Source organism: Tympanuchus pallidicinctus, unplaced genomic scaffold (genome assembly GCF_026119805.1).
Source record: "Tympanuchus pallidicinctus isolate F22 unplaced genomic scaffold, pur_lepc_1.0 scaffold12, whole genome shotgun sequence".
Taxonomy (NCBI): Eukaryota; Metazoa; Chordata; class Aves; order Galliformes; family Phasianidae; genus Tympanuchus; species Tympanuchus pallidicinctus.
In genome coordinates, this window is record NW_026294637.1 from 3,381,865 (window position 1) to 3,403,460 (window position 21,596).

Here is a 21,596-nt window from a genome sequence, read left to right on the forward strand (position 1 = left end):
CTCAGAACTAAAGATCTAAGTAACTTTCTAGGATCTGTTACATACAATCAAACCAAGGCTTTGTACCAGGATGGCTGTGCTGCAGAAGGACAATGTGCAAATCCACATCTCAAATGGAGGATGTAAGCTGTGAAATAAGATTACAGGCGCTCTACTTACTAAGTGCCATATTCCACCATTGTGTTACCTGCACAGTATTGGAAATCTTTGTCTCCAAATGCAGTGCACCAGACAGAGAATGCATGGAGACAGGAGAAAAGGGCTGGAGAGACAAACCAGTCTGAGGCAATATTTTCCTGGTAACTGTGTCCTCAGTCTGTGGAGGCCAGAGACATTTGGCCTGCTCAGCCTGGGGAGAGAAGCTACAGTGAAAGAATTAACTTGAGGGACAAGTTACAGCTTGGTAGATATGCCCTGTGTGATCTCCATGCAAAAGTTACTGCTCAACTCTGAGTGTAATTTGCACAGAGCCAAGATGGTGAGGAAGAAAAGAGAACAGATGTGAGAGCTGCGTAACTTGCAGGGAATTTATCAGCTCCCTCAGGGACTCAGTTGGATGCGGCAAGAAGTACAAATAACTGGGGAGAAGCTAAGCCATAGGAGAATAGACTGGTTCTGCCAAAACGCAACACAACCATGGATCTCATGAACAGAACAGCAATTCATTGTGTCATCATGACATTCATTTCATGCTACAGAGCTATATGAGATGGTTAACACAATAAAAAAAAAAACAAACAGCCTGGATAGAAATACAGTAGCTCTTGCAATTCCATTGGCCTCCAGACTACCATGGGAATCCTTCTTTTTCACAGCTGGAAGGCAGCCTGTTTCATTTAGATACGAACCTGAACATGCAGATCAAGCTGTCGATGCTTTCCAGCAGTGCTTTGGCATCCAATAGGTTTTCAGCATCATGAGTGTGTGTCAGGCTCCTTTGGAAGGGGACATTTTGTTTCTCAGACTTATTTGAACCTACACTATCATCAGAAACAGCACAGACTACACTGGCTGAACTTGGAGTCCCACAACTAAAGAAGAGCATCGCATACTGTAGTTCAACAGGAGGTACTAAATTAACTCCCTAAGGCTGATTCCCTCTGCCATTTTTTCCTTGACATTGTGCACCCGAATCTTAAGAGAGAGCCTTCATGTTTGTAAGACAGATGAGAGAAGCTTCACAAAACTCCCCACAGACCACAGAAAAGCTTCTGTTCTTTCAGAGCAGCAGAGCCAGCGTCGAAAACAGCTCAAGTGCTTTCAGATCTCAAGTTTTTGCTTGGACTCGAACATCACGGAATGCAAAACCAGATTCTTCAAAGTCTGCTCACTTGGTCACTGTTCTGTCACCTCACACACGACGAGAAAACCTACAGAAGTGCAGTAGGCACAGCCCAGTCACAGCTGTTCTCTGGCCACATGGGCACAGCAGTAGCACTGTGAAGTTACGTGGTGCTCAGTACCCATGGACGACTGCAAAGCCTTCACAAGGCTATGGAGCCTCAGACATATTCTGATCTAAACAGTCTTTGTCTAGAGAAGAGAAACTACCAAGCACTCGGCCATACCAAGTAGATGTAAAGCACACCCTAGCTCTGAACTCCAAAGCAAACCCAGCAAATATTTCTTCTTTAGCACATCTGGCTAACGCAAGCTGTAATAGCCTCTCCTACTACCTTGCCATCTACAAGAAGGGAAGAAATAAAAGAGTTGGGCTTATTAGTTTGTTATTCTCTGATCCCAGCTATTACAGGACAGGCACTGTGTTTATGATGGATTTATTCGGAGAACATTTTCTCCCTGCCCACATAACTGCGAATCAGACTGAAGCCAAAGCAGTGCTGGGGGTTAGAAAAGCTGCAGACATTTTGCAGTGCCACATGCAAGCTCAGTGCTGCAAAAACACACAAGAAGATGAACCAGCAACGAGATACTGGCTTAGCATGCAAAAAGTTACATCCCGTTCCTTACTGTACCGCAGTGTTCTCCTATAGCTTCAGCAAGTCCCACACTGTGAGGTAATGCTGTGAGAAGGGGGTAGAAAATTCAGGAACACACACACAATCTGCCATTTACTCTTCCAACAAGCAACTTCTGTGTTCTTGGAAGGGTTTATTTTAGCCTCAGCCTGCACCAAATGTGGCATTCCTGACCACTTCTGAGCAGCACTCCAGCATCACTGCTTTTCACGTACCATAAACCAAGGCTCCACATATCACTGTGGCCATTTCACCTGCACTTCAGCACACATCTGCCTTATCTCTCTCTATATATAGTCAAGACACTGTGCCCACGGGGACCAATTTATTTTTCCATCACCTGTAGCTTCCTTCATTTTATGTAGGAAGAAGCTAGCAAGTTCTAACAAGGAGTGTTATGAATAGTGTGGTAATGCCTCTTTTCATCCCCGTTAAGTTTCTTATAACATTTTGTGAAGTCAAAGCCCCTAGAACAACCTCCACTAATTATAATAGGATCCACTGCTGACCCCATGTATTTTAGCTGTAGCTTCACAGATTTGCTACATGTTACTGCCGTCTTCCCATATTGAGGTATTTATTCCACTGCCCTAGAGTTTGTTCCAGCAGCTGGAGGTGTAGAAGTCCTGACAATACACAGGAGAGGTTTCCTCAGTCAAAAGTTTCTCTGTGTTTCTGCGCACAGGAATCGTGGCTTCAGCCTCATCCCTATGTGTACATCATCCTCGTTCACCATCTGAGCATTCAGACAACTGCCAAATTGCAGGGGAAAAACACTGTGCACAGAGATAGGATCTGCTGTCTTCGGGTGGCTTGTGATTTGTATCCTGTGCTACAGAAGCCCATAAAAATAAGCCAACCCATCAATTTATGACTCAGGTCAGACCATTTTCATATAATTTGAAAGCACAGTAATTCTAAATTCTGCTGGATTCCTGCTGCTGTGTCACGAAGAAATATGTAACAGAATGAAACTCAGTGAATAGAGGTGAGGTTTCACCTTCACAAAGCCACAAATTCCACCAAGATGGCTCAAGTCACAGCTGCTGAGGATCTCTGAAGTATTCAGATACTTGGTGAGTGCTATGACAAATGTGCTCTGAAGTAAAAACAAGAGCCAAGCAAGCTTCCTCGATATTAACACTTCTCACATTGCTGTTATTTACCTTTCTAATATCTAACATGCATTTCACTCAGGCCTTCAGAAGGACAAGTGCTGCTGCCCAGCTTGGCACTGTCAATAACTGAGATCACTTCAAACAGTGACATTATGGACCTGGACCCTACATATGTTGCTTCACTGTGCCCTATTGAAAACCACAACTCACCAGAGGGCCATGAATGTGTTCCCATGTATTTTAAATGGCTTTGTAGCAAATCTATAAAACGGTGTTCATACAGGTTTCTTATTGCTAATGCATACCCTCAAGGGATTATCTAAGTGCTCTTGGTACAGACCCTCTGATAAGCCTTGGAAACAGCCAGCAGCACATCTACTGCTATCAGCAACACGTTATGAAAGGAATGTCATGGCAAAGTACTGCCTAGTCACAAGACAAAAACCACCCTAGTGTTTACAGCAGGGTAGGAAATACCATATTAAAATAAAAGCATGACAATGGACTTAGGGTAGAAAAAAAATCAAAGCCATTTCTAAGTTCCTGGTTCCTCTGTCACCAAATCAGTGCACCATAGAGAAGATCTGTTTGGAGCAAAAGCCTTTTTGTGAAGCCTTATCTTGGCCTTCAGCGGACAGAATCGACAACTCTGAAGTGGCAAAAACCACTTACCAAGTGCCACCTTCAGCGAACAAAGGAACACAACACCATGCACTGAACAGCAAACTATCAGCTCCCAGGGGGAAGTGTCATTTTCACATCAAGTCTGCTACATGAGAGTGGGAGAGAAGCTCCAACTGTTTTGAATTCATGTGTCAAGTCAATCGCAGGAACAGATAATATTGGAGTTATATAAAATTTCGGAAGGAACCCCCACCCACCACCTGCAACACTCACTCGCCACTGTCAGAACAGCTCTATAACTGAAGACAGCACTGAAGAGAAGTTGTCCTCACAGCTTTCTGCAAAGTAGATGATAGGATCATTATAATTTCATTTTACATATGAACTGAGGCAGAGGACGAGTGTCTATTTTTGTTCCTATCAGAACACTATCTGAAAGTCCCCACTGGACTTAAGTGCTAGCTGCCTGCTATCAGTTTAAAATCTTTCCATCTGATCCCAGAAATTTGAATTCTCAACAGACTCAAAGCAGGATCTGCATGGAAGGAAGGAAACATTAGCAGTCTGCCCTGCAGATTGCTCCAACTTTTTTTTTTCCCTCCTCCTTCCTGCAGGGTCTTGCTATCCCCTCTAGGGAAATCAAACCAGCTCTGTCTAGTTTCCTCCAAATGCCTTAGCTTGTGAGTTCTGCTCAGGTATAGATGGCATCAATGTCAGAGCTGGGAAGTTAGACATCAGAAGCTATGTTCAGGAGAGCAGGTACAAGGACAAACTCAAGCACACAGAGCCTTCGCTTTGTTGCACGCCTTACCAACTGCTGGTTTGGCTGCCTCCATGCTGGCAATACTGCAACAAGGGGTGTCTGTAATGTATTACTGTCCATACCTGAAGCAGTCAAACAGCATTAAGAAGAGTTTGGGCGTGAACCAAGGAGCTGAGCTTCCTCAGCTCTTCTCTCCCAAAGCATTAAGAGCTTGCTCTGAGGTCATCTCCAAGCCCAGGCTGATGAGCTGAGCTGAATGGTACCTCAGCACCCTGGTGTCTTGATGCCAGGCATAGACCCACACCTCCAAAAAGCAAACAAAAAGCCCTGCACCAACAGGGCTTCCTGATGCCGTACGCTCACTCTCCATCTTCCCAACAGCCCTCTCATCTCCCTTTGCACTCATTCAGTGATAAAACACATGCACCAGAGCTTCACGCTCCGCTGTGTCGCAGCACACCGAGGAGGAATTGCACCTGCCCTGATTTCCCCAACCACCATTAGCCAAATTAAAGCTGTGCCAGCCCTGTCCTCTTTTACGACCGCTGTGAGAGAGCAAAGGGAGAAATCCACAAGGGGAACAGATGCTGCGGTCTGAAGAAAGAGAGAAAGAAAAAGACATCATCGCTCTCTGAAAGCATCCAGAAATGTTTCTATTCAACTCATTCAGTCCTACACAAGATCAGGGAGAGCACAGGACTACTGTGAGGAAAATCTAGGTCACATATGATCACAGCAGCACAGCTGCCATACTCTCAATGGCCATGTGAAACAAGGACCGCAGCAAGGACCTCTCTTTGCTGAAGAGGGATGGGTTTTGGTTTTTTTTTTTTTTTTTCAGTCCAGTTTTACAATTTCCCCTCATTAAGGTGCATTTTCCGGCAGCACTGTGAGTGTATTTGGGTCTTCAATTGGGGTGAAGGATTTAGCTATAAATCCCTAAAATGATTCAGTAAGTGGAATTTCTGTAGGATCGTTTAAATAGTTTATAGGCTGCCAGGCAGGATTTTAATCTTCTAACAGTGACAGGAACAGTGTTACTTCCCTGCTCTTCTGAATGCCAACACATTTCTTAGTTCTCTTTGTTTCATATCTGTTGTGGAAAGATACACATTGCTCCCATTTTCATTAAGGAAACAGGAATCTTACTCTATTTTAATACACCTGTGAAAACTTCTTGAATTGCCACATTCAGTGCCCTCTCTTTGTTAAAGACATGGGCCAGTGCTTTGACCCCTTCCCATTCTTCAAACACAAAAGGTAAAATAGATGTTTGCACAAAAACTAAAAACAAAAAACAAAAAACAAAAACCACAACCAGGACAATGTTGCCCCAAATCATTACCTTTGTTCTTCTAATTAAAGAAACCCTCTGTTAACCCTCCCTTCTCCCCTTTTCTACACCTGAATAAAACCAGGAAGGATCTAAAGCCAAAATACTGAACACTCGTGCAGTTCAGGGGATTAGAAGGAAAGGACAAATGTTTGTGGGTGTCATGCAGCTAAGCCAAGCACCTCAGAGCAGCATTCATTGCAGAACTGCCAAAACTCCTCACGCAGGCAGCTGTAGCACAAGCAGCTGTGTGGCTGAGGAGCAGGAGGAAGCGATACACAGCACAAGTCAGGAAAATAAAGAACAGAGGATTCTTTTTGGTGGAAGTGAGTATGTTATAGGTGAATTAATAAGGATTTGGTCCCTCAAACAAGCAGCCCAGATAGCAGAGCAACAGGAAACAAAATCACCTAAGTGCAAAGAAACTGACTCATGCCTGTTGTTAGTCACAGCCATTTTGTCCCAAGGTTTTCTAAGCCTGGTGATGCTGCAGCCCTCTCCAAGCCCTGGGACCAGAACAAGCTGCTTCCAGGCTCGGGGCAAGAGGGGTGACACTTGGGACTTAGGGCAACGAATTCTTTGAGTCATGACTGCTAATTATATACATTAGTATGTTTCAAAAAGGCAGGCATTTTAATGCATGACAGCTGCAAGAGCAAAGACTTTTCTCAGTATCTTAGGTAACACATCTATTACCAGGGACTAGAAATAATGTCCCTGCTATTATATTCCAAATCAGGCACCAAATTCACGCTGGACTGAGATCTCACATGCTAGGTAACCCTGGCAGCACAGCCCCTCTGCTCTGGGCCAGTTTCCTATGGTGGAAGCCCTGGGGGGTCGCCAGTGATCCTTCTGATGTCATCAGATTTGGGGGGGGCTGTGCAAAAAGAGCTGTTGCCCTGTTCCATAGGGCCTCCACGCTCAGACGTGGTGAGTGGTGGAGGCACGCTGGGCCTGCGCATTAGCTGGTTTGAATTCCAAATTCTAATCAGGTGAACTAAGTAACTTTCAGTCTAATTAGAAGAACAGTAGGGTTTGCTCTTAATCCACAACCATTTAATCTTCCGACTCATTAATTGCACAGGCTCTATGAATATGTATATATGGAAGGGAAAAAAATTATTTGACCTTGATGAAAATGACAACACACAAAGCAGGCGTGCGCTCACCTTTCATCACACTCACTTCATTACGTAGGTTCAACAATTCCTATTGCTCCGAATCAGAATACTGACACTTACAGGCAATCCTGCAGCCAATTAGGAACCCAAGTCTTGATGAACCATGGGACTCGTAATGATTAGCACAGTATTTACAGGGAAGATGCCTTCCTCTGCCAATTTACATGCAAATAAAAATACATGTGTTTTAGAAGGTCGTACCAGGAAATGTAATTCCTGCATCAACAATTGAGTTGAAGAGAGGAAATGCAGAGACAAAAGATTCAGAGCACTAAAATAGGATTTTGCTTAGGATCTTGAATATCCTGTTCCAATACATCAACATCATGCATGAAAAACTACTCATGTCTTTCTTAAAAAACACCTCAATTTGTTTTAAGTATGTAATTTTACATACACACATAATGTGATCATACTATTTGTGCTGTAGAACAAAGAACTCAACTGCCAGAAATCTCCTCAGTTCAGGTGATTATTCCATACCCCCCAGAACAACAAACATGGGCAAATTCTCAGATTTTCCTTGTAAGATTTTATGAACATTTACTGGGATTGTGTCAAGTGGCCTTGCCTTACTTACTCTTTCATCTACTAAAGGAATTAGGTCTAATTTACCTATTGTATTTTTGGGCAGAAAACCTGGAAAATACTGCACTAGGAATCATTTGTGAAGCACGGATGCAGGTTTAGGTTACAGACATGCCTAAAGATCAGCAACTACAAAAAATTCTGGCTCAGGGTGGGTGTAGCTGTCAAAAATCTCTCTCCAGACCTCTAACAAACCAGGAGAGGGAAGCATAGAAGCCAATTTCTGTTCCCTTCCACAGCTGAGTTTTCTTCCTGGAGGAGACCAAGCTGTCCCACCAGGATGGTACAGAGGCAACAAACAGCACTAACTAAAGAACTCAGAAGGGGAAAGAACCCTAAGTCACAGTCAGAGAACAAAGGTGCCCATGAAGACCCCAAATACCAAAATAGAACCACAACCCCCTGTTGCTTGCAACAGCTGTGAGAGTAAGAAGAAAAACATTGGTCTCTGCTATGGAAATAACATGGCAAATCCAGTTGGAATGGGAAGACACAAAAGTAATCGTAGAAGAAAAACAAGGGCTATATTTACTTCAGCTTTCTTCTTTTTGGCCTGTTTCTAGTCTTCTGCCATCTCTCCTGTTGTTTATTGAAAGCCTTCATGGAACAAAACATCAGCTCAGGCACCGACTTGACACAAGGCACTGCTGAAGTTTCTCCTTCCTTCAGCAATTAAGCCAGCAGAGAAGAAGGTTCTTTCACCACAGAGGCAGCACTGCCCTTAAGTGAACCAGCATCTACACATGCAAAGCCTTCACCCCAAGTGGGGAAGACCTTTTAACTTGACTCTGCCAGACATCAAGGGGATTAAGGGTACCATTTAACTCAGCCCAACTTCTCAGTTAACAGTATCCTTGCATGCACCTCCACTGCTCTTTTGCAGCACTGGGCAAACTCACTTGAGCCAGCTCTTGAGGCTTTTATCTTTAAAGGAAGCATAGATAGAAAGTTCAATAAGCCAAGGAGTTGCAACCTGAAGCATAACATAACTGGTTCCAGCCACACAAAGGAATGGGAACAGCCAGCACCCTGCAAGCTCTGGGCTGTCACTGGGGGATCACAGGCACTGTGGCCCTGTTGACCTCAACCAGGTAAGATCTGAAACATCCACAGCAGAGCAGAGCCTGCCTCTCTAGCAGCATCCCCATGTCCCCAACTTCTACAGAGGAGTTTCTCACAAAAATTGCCTGTTTGCATGGGATGGTTTGTGCTGGGGTGAAACAAAACAAGTCCATTTGTTGCGTTTCTCTTTCCCTATGGAGCAGGTTCAGGCCAAAAAAATTTAACTGCTACTCAGCTGTTTTCTGCTGACATCGCTTGCATTCCTCTCTCTTCTCAAATAACATTTGGAACTCCCTGCCAGATAGTGCAATTTGATATATGCCCCGATGATGGAGGGTGGAGGGGAGGAAAGTATGTTGGCTGATATTTTTCCATTACAAATCTAAGCAGCCCAATCTACAGTTCAATCTGCAATAAAGCCAGCAATTTCTGAAGGCTGGGGCTCTGACTCAGGGCCAGTACTCGTACCTGAAGCCTTTACAACCAGATTACTTTTAAATATGGATATTAATTTTATCTCAACCTCCATTTCCAAGCTGCAGCTTTTGAAACCACACAACGTATTTTACGCTGAACTCTCGGATCTGAAGACAAGATTTGATTCTGTTCAGAGCTGCTCTGTTGGCATCCAACCACAGAACCAAAATCCTCATTCAACCCCAATGACATTTTCCTTCCCAGGTACCTCTGAGATCCTTCAGAACTGAAAATGCTGGTTTGCCTTTCATGAACCCAAGTTCCAATGTTTGCCACCAACGGAGGAAAAAGCCAGCATTTACCACACAGGGTTTTTTCCTACAGTAATGGCAGGAAATACCACAAATACCACGATGAAATAAAAATCCACAGCCCCTCCAGATGCCACATGAATTAGCAAGGTAAGGGCTTAGAATTTCTGGTATTTAGAAGTCAATGCTCCTCTATGCATTTGGAAATTCAGGGATTTATTACTGCCTCTTATCCACAAATAGAGATTTGCTTATTTTTGCCCCCTTGTCACAACAGCAGTGCTCTCAGAATTGTATTTCAGATATAAGCAAAGGGGATGATCACAAAGAAAAAAAATGAAAACGCTGTTTTTTTTTCCTCCAGTCTGAAGAAGAAAAAAAAAGCAAAAATGACAAAAACAACAAACTTCCCTTTCTGCTGGGACTGAACCATGCTGGGATACTTGGCTCCATGTATTTTACCATCTCTGTGCTTCTCTCCCAGGGCTGGGAGAGCTGGAACACGATGAGAAATCCTACTCCTCTGTCATCTGGCCCGAGGACATGGAGGAGAGGTCTCTGAAGAAAGTCAGCTCCCAGGGGGCTCACAACTGAGAAGCATTTCAGCTGCCCAATGTAAGAGCCTCATTCTCTCCATAAGTACGGCCTCAGCTCCTGGACGTGCAGCTGGAGCACAGCCCCCGGGTGCTGCAGAGAAGGGAGGGACAGAACAAGGATAGGCACAGGCAGTCAGTCCACTTCATTCCTCACGCCCATGTATTAGTGACTGTTTGTCTAGCTGGATGCCCTAGGAGATGAAGCTTCAGTCCTGCTGTAGGCACCAAAAGCATAAACATCCTCAGGCTAAAGAGATCACTGTGTTATAAGCAAAATCTAGGGCAGGGCAAACTTCCGCTCTTTATATGAGTTCAACATTCTTGACGCAATTTAATTATCCTATCACCCACCTAAATGACTCCGACCACCTCTCAACTCAGTGTCCAGGGCCAAATCTCACTGGAGCCTGACAGAACCAGCAACAAATCCTGAGCCCACTCAGTCCCTGCACAGGTCCCTCAGGGCTCCTATTCACACTGCCAGAGACTGCTGGGCTAAGCTGATACAGACATTGCTTCATTCCAAGCAGTCACTAAAACATGTCTTTGTAAGGGATTTCCAAAGTATATTTATCCTGAGGTGTTCTCCAGACCTTCACACTCACCTAAAGGGACATTCATCATGACAGCCAATCTTCAGTTCTCTCATTATCACTTTACAGGCAGGAGGCAAGTTAGTATGTTCAAGGCTTCCTAAGAGGGGATGAAAGAAAAACGTAACAGAATTTGGTCCTTCTCATTCAAAAGACCTTATCTAGCAGCAGAGGGAGCGAGTAGGGCAGATTCACCTTCAACATGATAATCTCTTGCTAGCTCTCCTTACAGCATTCCCGGCTTCTGCCCTTCACTGTATGCTGAGCATGAATGTGGGAATGAATCACTGCTGATCTTGGCAAAATACCAGTCTCCCTCCCTTTGCTCCAGCTTGGAATAATCCCAACTTTCCAAATGGCTTCAGTGAATCCAAGACTTAAGTTCGGTTATTAAAAAGTAGTGGAAAACCATAAATCACAGGATTTATATCAGCAAGTTCTTTGATGCATTCAAAACAATTACTGGGAAATATATGATCTTCCTAAAAATAACTCCTTCTGTGAACACCAAGGGAGAAGCTACTGTCCAGATATAATGCACCACCTCATCTGCACTCCACCATCCCTTAAGGCAGGCACAGAAGTCTCCTCTTTACTCTTGCTGCTCATAGCTGTATTCAAATTAATAATATGCTGAAATGAGAAATGCTTACATTGATGTTAGAGCAGTATAAAGACTACTCACAAAATGGCTTGTGATTATAAACTTGTCACCATTTAAGTGAGCCTGGTGTAAATTTCACTGCTGCCACTCACATGGACACAGCAGAACATTAGGAACAGGCAAGGACAGCTGATGTGAAAACATGTCAGAGAAGAAAGAACAAATTCATTTTGCAGTCCACACCTTGCCATACTTTTTTTTTTTTTTTAACCAGCAAAACTTCTCCATTTTTAATGGGCATACACAGCAATCAGCTTTTGCTGATGTTGGTTCTGGATTTCCCTTTTGTTATTGGTACATCACTACAGCATGACAGCTTATGTGGCTTATGGATGTGGTTCCCATAACAGCACCAATGGGAGTTGCCATCACTGATACACATGTGGTGACAAAACGTGATCTGTAGCGAATACGTTCTACAGGAAAGACCAGGTTTCTAAACCACATATCAGAAACATCCTACTGAAAAGATTAGAGCCCACCTACCATCTGACTTGAGTTAGAACAGATCAGGAAACCATATGCCAGCAGAAATTTAGCTCCAGGTCACAGGAAGCACCTGTGCTGTTGTGACACCAGATACCTACTCAGTAGAGTATTTGCAATAGCAACAGAAACACACATACCTTCTTCCTGCTGCCAGCAACTTTTTTTTTTTTACAGCAAGACACAACCAACACACAACTTCCACCACTGAGGCAACTTTGTTCATAAAACCCCAAGATACTGCAACTCAGTCATAAATGCCCCGAAAACAAAACCTTCAGTGACAGCCTAGAGTGCAGCAGAGATGGCCTGGGAAGCCTCTAAAGCAAATCAATACTATCCTGTGGATCCTCCAGCATGCAAATCCATGCTGAAATATGCTGCCTTGAGGATGCTGGGATCACTGAGATACTCCACCCTGAGAGGAAGGCAATGGTTACAGCAGGCTGAAACAGGAAGAGGGAGCTCTTCCACTGTCCCTGTAGAAACTCAAAGAAAAGGACATTTCTGACATTTGTCTTCTCTTCTTCCTAATCTCAGCTCTCAGACCCAGATGGCTTCAGTTTCTTTTGTTGCTACTTCCACTCCCAGGTACTCCTGTGAAAAGGGACACTGGTCATGACAAAGCACAAGAATCCATCAAACTGCACTTCTGTATCTCACCTTCCCAAGGCTGCACTTGCTCTATGGTCCTGCTGGCAAGCAGCCACCAGAGAAAACAAACAGATTTATCTTCCTGGGAGCATCCAGCTCCAAATCAACATCAAGCTGGAATTACTGCACGGAGCACTGAAAACCTTTGTTCTTGGCTTCTTATGCATGCAACTTTTGACTGCAAGCTCTGTCTGAACATGATCAGCATTATTGGTACAACCTGCTTAGGAAATCTCTAAAAAAGATTCAGCCACTGCCATATGATGAGGGAAGATGTCTTGATTTAAGAACACAGGCATTACTAGAAAGGGAAAAAATAAAAGGGTCCCTTACTGTTCTGACATATCAAAAGCAGACTAATGAACCACTAGTTCATAGAATGACCCTGCTCATCATTTCAGAGCCAGGCTGGCCTTTTGTGTTAAGGACACTGAATAACAAGAGCAAGAACAAACAGAAAGAATCCTTTCCCACTGCCGAAAGTAAATTTTGAAATGAAATCATTTAAAAACTACACCTGCCTGCCCTACTTTAAGGTCTACATAGGAACAGACGAAAAGTTTTGTTCTATTGGCAAAACTGAATCAAGGCTTTTGATCCTCAAAGATCTCTTAATCGCTTTGCACATCAGTTCTTTTCATTATTTCAAACACACTTGAAGACAGCTACCTTTTTCTCTCTCTCCTTTTTTTTTTGCCCCAAAAAAACCTCCTCTGTGTTTGGGCCATTTCCCAGCCAACTGTGCCACTACAGCAGAAAGCTGTTGGTTCTTTACTCACTCCAAGTTTCAACATACATGCATTATGATTTGCCTTGGAGAAGTCTCAAAAAGCCCAGCCCTTGCAACTAACTGTGCTAGCTCACAGTATCCACCTCTCCATCCTTTTAATGCTTCGCAAGAGTTCCAAGGAAGATTATATACCTCTGGTTAAAAAAGAAAGTAGTTGTTGGTGGCATTGTTATTGCATTGCATTGGAGTGTTGGTTTTTTTTTTAAAGCTTGACTCAAAATTGCAATCACAGCCACATAAAACTCAACTTAATTCAAGGGTTCTTCAAAATTTCATGTCTCTGCAATTCCATTAAGTCAAACACTACACCAAATCACCAGTGCAGCACACAAAAATTCTGACAGAAGTTATAATAACCCTGGCCCCCTTAGCATTCTAGTAAATGAGATGAGTGCTTAAGTGGACTAAGACCGAGCTTACCAACAAATACATACAGCATCCTTTAGTTTTTCACTTAATTCTTGCTCCTGGCTTTTAGCTCTCTAACTGAAAGGGCAGAGACTTTCTGCAACAAAAATCAGCTGCTTGTTTGTGGTCTATGAATGAACTTGCCACACGTGGACTACTTACAATTGTAATAAAGACTATAGACAGGAGAGACAGGAGGTGGAGTCAGAGTTAGCTGGCTGACAAACTAGTAGGGGGGATGGATAACATCAAAAACAAACTCCACCTGGAAAGCTGCATGTAGGCAGCACAGCAGAGCAACAGTTTAATGCGTTCAGTGCCGAAGGCATTGTTTAGCAAGTGGGTGGATGCTTTGTGAGCCAGCTTCATCTATCCAAATGGTGTCAAAGCCATTGTAAACTGCCTTGTTAAATGCTGGTCACAAAGCAATACTGACCCGAGGAGGGACAGCAACACAAGGCTCCTGGTTGCACCAACACAGAACAGGTGCAGGCTTTGTCACGACAAAGGATGCACATAATAACTGTATGCTGATCCACATGAACCTCTCGTTCAGGCCAGTCTATAGTGCCAGCCTGCGACCCAGCAGCAGTTTCGGAGGACGCCATCTTCATGTGATCTGGTTTACCAGAGACCCCTCCATGTTCCCTTGTCATTAAAAAGAGGAAAGAATATTTTTCTGTGAGATCTGATTTGAACTTATGCCCTCTGCATGTAGCAATCAAACAGTTCAGCCTCTCTAAGCCTCCTTTTTTCCTTGCCTACTCTTATTCCTGCATTTATACCCTAAAGGCAGGGAAATTCTGTCTATAAATATATACACTGCATAGCAGCACACCGTTTGTACTGATATTTGAGCTTTCAGATTCAGCCACAGTAAAACAGTATTTAGACCCTGGTCATTTATTCCAATGTAGCAGATGAGTCAGATGAAACCCAGCTGGGACCACAGCAACCATGACAGCCCTGCAAACCCACTTTATTGGCATCGAACAGAGAGAACAAAACAGATGCCCACTGACAACTGCCCTCCAGCACTGCTGAGTTGTGGCTGTTGTGCAGGGAAACAGCCATTCCCCAACACCGAGCCCACTCAGACCTCACAGAGGCCGCACGTATCCACAGCACAGCAGAAAGCAGACCTGGAAAGATGAACTTGCTCTTTGCCAGCTTTTAGTAGCTGCTGAACAAAAAACACCAGTGTTTGCCAGAGCACAAAGCTTGACAAGACAGGACTAAAAGGAAACCTACAATTCTAGCCACCTCCTGACTAGCTCTGCATAACAGAGTGCCAGACACAGGCTGACAGCTAGTGCGTGGCAGGAGAGAATTGCTCTTCAGAGCATCCCAAAGGACAGTGTCCTCACCTGCAGTCACAAGGGTTACTTGCTGTTAGCAGCTCCTATTTTGCAACACCTTCCTGCAGCTTAGTCCTGTGTATGTCACAATCCACAGATGAGTTCTTTGGCATGGATTTATATATTTCTGTGTGTGCTACCTATTGGTGTCTTGCTGCTTGCAGAGTAATTGCTTTGCCCTTCCCAGAGCATACTGTAACATTAAACCTTATTTTACTTGGCAGCTAGAGCTCACTTCTCAATCAGCTGTGAGAAAAAGACCCTTCAATTGATGCAATAATCATTGTTTTATTTTCAATTAGTGAATTAAAATAGCTTGTGTTCGAGGCTGTGCAGTACCCATCCATCTCCATAAAGCCCCATACGAAGGAGACCTTCTGGCCTCTGATGCTCTAGAAGACGCTTTGTTTTACTCTTAGTATTGTACATTGATATGGATGGAAGTAAACTGCAGAAGTAAACTGCAGAAGCATCTCAGACTCCTTTCTCCTTATCCCCCAGTCTGTGGCCAGCTGTGAAGATTACTACTTCCACTGAAATAAAACAGTGGAAGGTGGGAAATAAAACTTGGAGGTGGGAATTAATCAGAGTGTAGGTTTAACCTACAGAGAACTGAAACCATGGACTAAATCTGACTAGTTTTTGCCCACAGCCTTGCCTGTCATGCTGAGGATAGGCTTGCAAAGACCATATTTGAGAGCTAACTCACAGCAAATGCAGTTTGGTGGTTCCTCAAGAATAGTGGGTCTGAACTTCCAGTGAATATTTATCCTAGCAAGCCTAATTGCTGATGGCAGTGATCTTACTCCTAAGAACCTTAAATCATGGGTGTCCAGCACTAAAATATAAGCTTGTGATAACCTCACCTAGCATGGGTCCTTGGAAACACACAAGCAATAGCAGCAGTAGCAGCAAACTGAGTAGGTATTGTTCAAACAGCAGAACCAGTCATTCCTTAGACACACAGCTCCAGGAACAGATGAAAACAACTACTGAGGAAGTATGAGGAGAGCAGTCCTGGAACACATATGAGAAACAAATGCAAAGCTGAGCAGTGGCTCTATCTTCTGTAGTTCCTGGCATGGTACTATGTTGGATATACAGGTTCTTTTTCAAGTAGAACCAAGTTTAAATGAAACACCTGATAAGTCAATATTTCCAACTATATCCTCAAGGCAGTGGAGGCAGCCAAAAGTCACAGCAGTTCTCTACCGTTAAGTCAGCCCCAAAAGGTAAGGAGGCACTGCACGTCCAAAGCTGCCCAATTAGATGGGCCCACACATACTTCTGTCCTACAGAAAGATGTCAAGAGCACAGCTGTTTGAGCTAGACAGAGAGGCAATGAAAGAAATTTAGATTTGTGTTAAATTCCTTCAGTATATAAACTATGTACATATACAGTTTTATAGACATAATTTGGTATTTATAAATGTTTATGTTCATGTATACAAACAAAATACAGAAGAGTAAAGGCACAAGGACCTGGTCTCAGGAGCACTTGACATTGGTTTATGCCCTTCTTAAAGACTTTCTGTAAAGTTTCAGTAAATGTATTGTACACCTCTTTTTGGGCTGGGTTGTTACATTTATAGAACAAAAATGGTAATTCTTCACCTTTTTCTGGTTAGGATCCACTTGCATCATCATCTATCAACTGAACAGTTCAGACCACTAATTTCTCCTTACGCTAAATATTGCCACTAATGCTACTGGAGAATGATGAGGGGCTGTCATCTGGAGCACTGCTCTTTCATACTGCACTGGTGTAACATAACTGGGGGAAAGAAGAGAAAAACACATTGCAAGCTCACAAGCTCAGGATATTGTATTGCTGATCACTGTAACTGGGTAGATTAAAAAGCTCTGCTGTGAGATTTAGAGATATGAGGCCAGAGCTTTCATTAGTCCCTCCTGCAGATGCCTTAACAGAGCAACGGATTGCTTCCAGTACCTCTGCCCATCGGTTTTTCCCAATTCAGCCCATAGCTTATGGGAGGTTTGTGCAAGAAGCCAGTCTGCTATTCTAATGCAACTCAAAGCCAACTCCTTCTGCAGACAACACACAGTTATGTTGTCAGAGTGAATTCTGCATCTGCTTTCCCAAGGTCCCTTCTCTCAAACAAATAAACAAAAAGAAGTTTGTTTTTATAGAGCTTGGGTTAAAGAGCCAGTCTTGGAAATGTACTGAGTGGAGCAATCCACCAGCACCACCCAAAACTAGCCAGCAGATGAGAGCTTGCCAAGGCTGTTAATTTGACGGCTGGGGTGGGGGGAAATGAAACCTATTGCTACCATCTGCACAGAGGAAACAGAGGCAAAGAAAAACCCTGCTGTGCGAGCAGAAAGTGGTTCAGAATAGCGGAGGCAACAGAAACCATATGACACATTTGTTAAACCTCCTCCCTCCTTTTTTCTCCACCACTAAGTGCTGCAGGACAGTGATCAATCTATTCAATAGAAGCCTATACAAGGCCCTCAGGACTGCCAGCTGTGCAGGTCGCCCTTTTCTTACAGATTCTGGCACATCACAGTACTTCTCCATGGTAAATCATGGTAAGACAAGACAAATAGTTTGCATTCTCAGAACCCCACAGATGGTTTGGATCTAGAAGACCTTTTGCAAACTGCAATGGCCATGAAACCTACTGTCACAGCTAGAATTTGGGATGCATCACAATTTTACTGCTGTTTATACTGCTCAGTTTGTAATGCAGAACACACAAGTAAACTTTCAAAAGGGAAAGACAGTTTTGAAAGGAGCTTGATTCAGCCCTTTATTCAGCTACTTTTACCTGAAAGGCAGCAGTACCTATACGGTGTTCTACTTCCCAGGTGAAGAAAGCACCTCTCGTTGTTATCTTAGTACCATGGTGCAGGTTAATCTGCAATCAGCTCTATCTGTGGAGCTGGTCCTTCCATCTGCAGCAACATCTTAGGGCATCTAAGCTGGCAAGAATACCTTGGTAGTGCACAAAGAGGCTCTGGGAATTTCATTACATTTTCCACTCCCCCTGTGTATCCAGAAGGCCATCTACAGAAGAGAACAGAACTAGAATTTGCCACCCAACCCTCTGGGGTTTCTCCTTTCACACCCACTGCCAAAACACAATCATGCTTACCGTAGGCCAGATTCTGATCTTTATACCAACAAAAAGCAAAATCTGGTAATATCAGCTGCAGACTCCTGCTCTAACATCTACTGAGAAGCAATTCCAAGGGGGCATGCCTTTCTTGGCACCTGCTGTAGTGCTTAGAACTGCTTCTCCCTTTCCTCAAACCTAAGTGGCAAGAACCAAAACATTCCAGCACCGTCCACAAAACAGACTGGCTGGCATCCTCCCTCCGAGGCCAGGCAGTGGCTCTGGCACATATCTAGGTTTGCTGCAGCCCCTCTCTCAGCTGACACTTGCTATAGCACTGTGGCTATTCAGATTTTGCTTTTCTCTTAAGCTTCACAAGAAGCTGAAACCAGCAGAGCTGGCAGGGGCAAGGGGTAAAGAATTTATCAGCTCTGTGGTTCATTCTAGAGGGGGCATTTGGAAAATGCAATTCAGCTGGATTCACTCATCTCCTTATCTGAGCAAATGCAAGGATATCCGGTAACCTTGTTGATAACAGACTCACCTGGAGAGATTCAGAGCTCTGTAACAAAACCAGAGTTCTTCCAAAGAGCAGTTTTCACTTCACTGGTGATTGCAGAGTTCTCCTTTCAAGCAAAGAATCTTTCTGCAAATAACAGACTACTAGCAGGGTTACACACAGAAAAGGTGCCCCAAGCAGAATGGAAAGATATAAGAACCAGGAATCCTGACTGGAGTCTGATGAAGACCACTCCCTCACAACATGAGGATATACATCACCTTTTCAGCACATTTCTAAGACCTTTGGGAACAGGGAGACACCCTGTCCCAGGCATCAAACACATACTAGACACTAATGAAATGGTCAGGGTTTGGTGCAATCCTATACCCTACCTTAGGGCTGTCACCCACAAGAGAAGTGACACTGAACTTCAAGAGTTGCCATCGTGTGACAAGTCACAGCAGTCTGACCTGAGATGACAGACAGCCGTGGTGTAAGTAAATCTCTCTGCAGGACTGCCTAACTCCAACTTAAAATTGAGCTTCTGTTGCAAGTCAGATTTTCCCCTGATGTACCTCATCCTGCCCAGAGACAAAAATAGAGAAAGTGAGAAAACAGACCTCTATTACCAACTGCAGTCCCCACTTCCCAGCAACCAGCTCCGTACTTCACGTTAACCTTGCATAGACAGAAAATAATAAAATCCAACAACCCGCACTGCCCACAAAATAAAATAGAGACACAGCATGACCATTTATGCAGCTTGGGCAGGCAGCAATCACCATGTGTTTGCAAGCTGAACAGAGCTGCAGTCCTTGTCCTACAGACGCATTCTGTCCTCTGATTCTGTTCTGCTAAATGTTCTTCAGCGATGCTGATGCAGGAGATGTGCTGCTGCAGCCTGAACAATGGCAATAGGTAAGCTGGGGTTGCAAAGCCAGATCTCCTGCTTCTGTTGAATACGATGATTCTTTTCCTGGTCTACTTGGTTCTCATTTGTTCAGAGATGACTAATTTTTTTCTCCTGCTGGAAAGGAAAACCAAATATAATGGATATGGTGAGGGTTATAAAGCAACAGTTACGTAAGAGTTAATTTGCCAGCCTGTGTGCCGATGTAGTGGGGAACACAGGAGAACTGCACTCTGCTGCTGGCATTGCCTACCATAATTATCCATAACCAAACCGTGGTTACACCCTGTTCTGTACTACATCTTGTATTTCCATCAGATCCAAACACATCTCAGACAGATATGGGGCCTGTTTCTATCTCTGCTGCTCTCTACAGCAAGACACATAGTGCTCAAAGTCCAAACAAGACTGCTAACGTGAACTTGGTATTTAACAAATGATTTGGACGAGCCAAGGTAAATAGGCACCACGGGAAGCAAAGGAGCTGTTCTGACTGAGGGAACACATTATACCTTAACATTATTTTATGGGGAGCACATCAGCCCTGAAGGAGAAGTACAAGGCTGCAAAGCCTCTTATTGTTAGGCCTGGTCTCTGTACAGAAATAGATGAACATCATCCCATCCACCAAAGCCACTCACCCCCGTTCTTCCCCCATCCACTGAATTTCAAAACATTTATGCCCTTCCTCAGTAACTGACTCCCATCCCTTAATTCCTACGCCTCTCTACCCTGCAACAGCCCCATAGATCTTCCTGGATGCAGTGGAAGGCCCGCACCCAGAGGTGCTTGGTGGCTGCAGCTGCAGCATGGGACAAGTAGCAACACCCAATGCTCAGTGTGTCCCTCAGGACAGTCCAGCACCCCAGTGCAAGGCTGGAGTCCGGGAGTCTGGGCTCCTAGAGCACATTCAACCTCTGGCATACAACCCTGCAACATGATCTCCCTCATTTCCATGTAGGAAATCTCCTTCTGTCTCCTGTGCTGCCTACCATGGGCATAAGCTTAACCCACCTGCTGTGGGCTGTTAGTTGGTGATGTGTACCTCTCTAACGTGAAATTTATACACAGTTTCTGGGCTGCTAAGAGGACATCACATCCCAACCTGACCAGCATTGGCAAGATTTGTATGAATAAAGCCTTCTGAAGCTGCTACAATGAGATGCTACCAGCTAGTCAAGCACTGAACTCTCCCTGTTCCCTCAAAGAGGGGATAACAATCCACTTCAGAATTTGGAAGCGAGTGAGGATCTTCCCACAAACAGGCCAACTTTTTGGCAGACGAGGGCAGGAGGCACACAAACAGATGCTCTCATAAGGCCATAAAGAGCTTCTGTTTCCCGACACACTGCAACAGAAGAAAGGCGGAGGGGGAGAGAAAAGCAGCAGGCCTGGGCCACGTGGCGGGTCAAACCACCGCCCAGTTTGTTGGCATCCTCTAAAGTTTAAATATGCTTTGAGCCAGCAGTGAATCATCCCTGGCAGGTAAGAATGATGTTAATTTATGACATGCCAAGTGCAAGCAGATCTTTTGGTGTCAGTCCAACAGTTTTAGTCTTCTTAACACACAGCAGTGGCTCAGGTTGCAGCTGTGCACATTAAACTTGAGCAAGTGGCATTTTAAACAATGACAAACTTTAGAACAATCACTCCACACATGGAGCCGGGCCAGACAAAATTGAAGGGTGGCAGAATAAAGGTCAGGAGGCTAACCTGTTTGTCTGGGAGAGGAACAGGTGGCCTGCTTGGGTTGCTGGAGGGACTTTAAACTGTCTGAAGGACACAGTCATGGATCATTTTAACCCATTAAGCTGCTTAAGCCTTCCCCTACACTGATTTGAACTTCAAGAGAGTATTAAATCTTAAAGAGCTTAGCAGTACATCTTCAGGGAAGCTCTCCCCTGTGCTTACACACAGTGCACACGCTGCACTATGGAAGTGCACATCCTTCCTTAGAAAGCTGGCACACCCAAACAAAAGAACACATCCACACAGCTAAAAAACAGTAAGCTTTAAATCACAGCATTGCACCAGAGCAGCAAGTCACACAGAGAAACATACAGCATGTCTGTGTGCTCCAAGGGGAACACACTGCTACCACCACTGCTCAACAGGCACGACGACATGGTGCCCTTCAGAGATGAAGGAAGACAGGTCAGAGAAGAAAACATTCCCT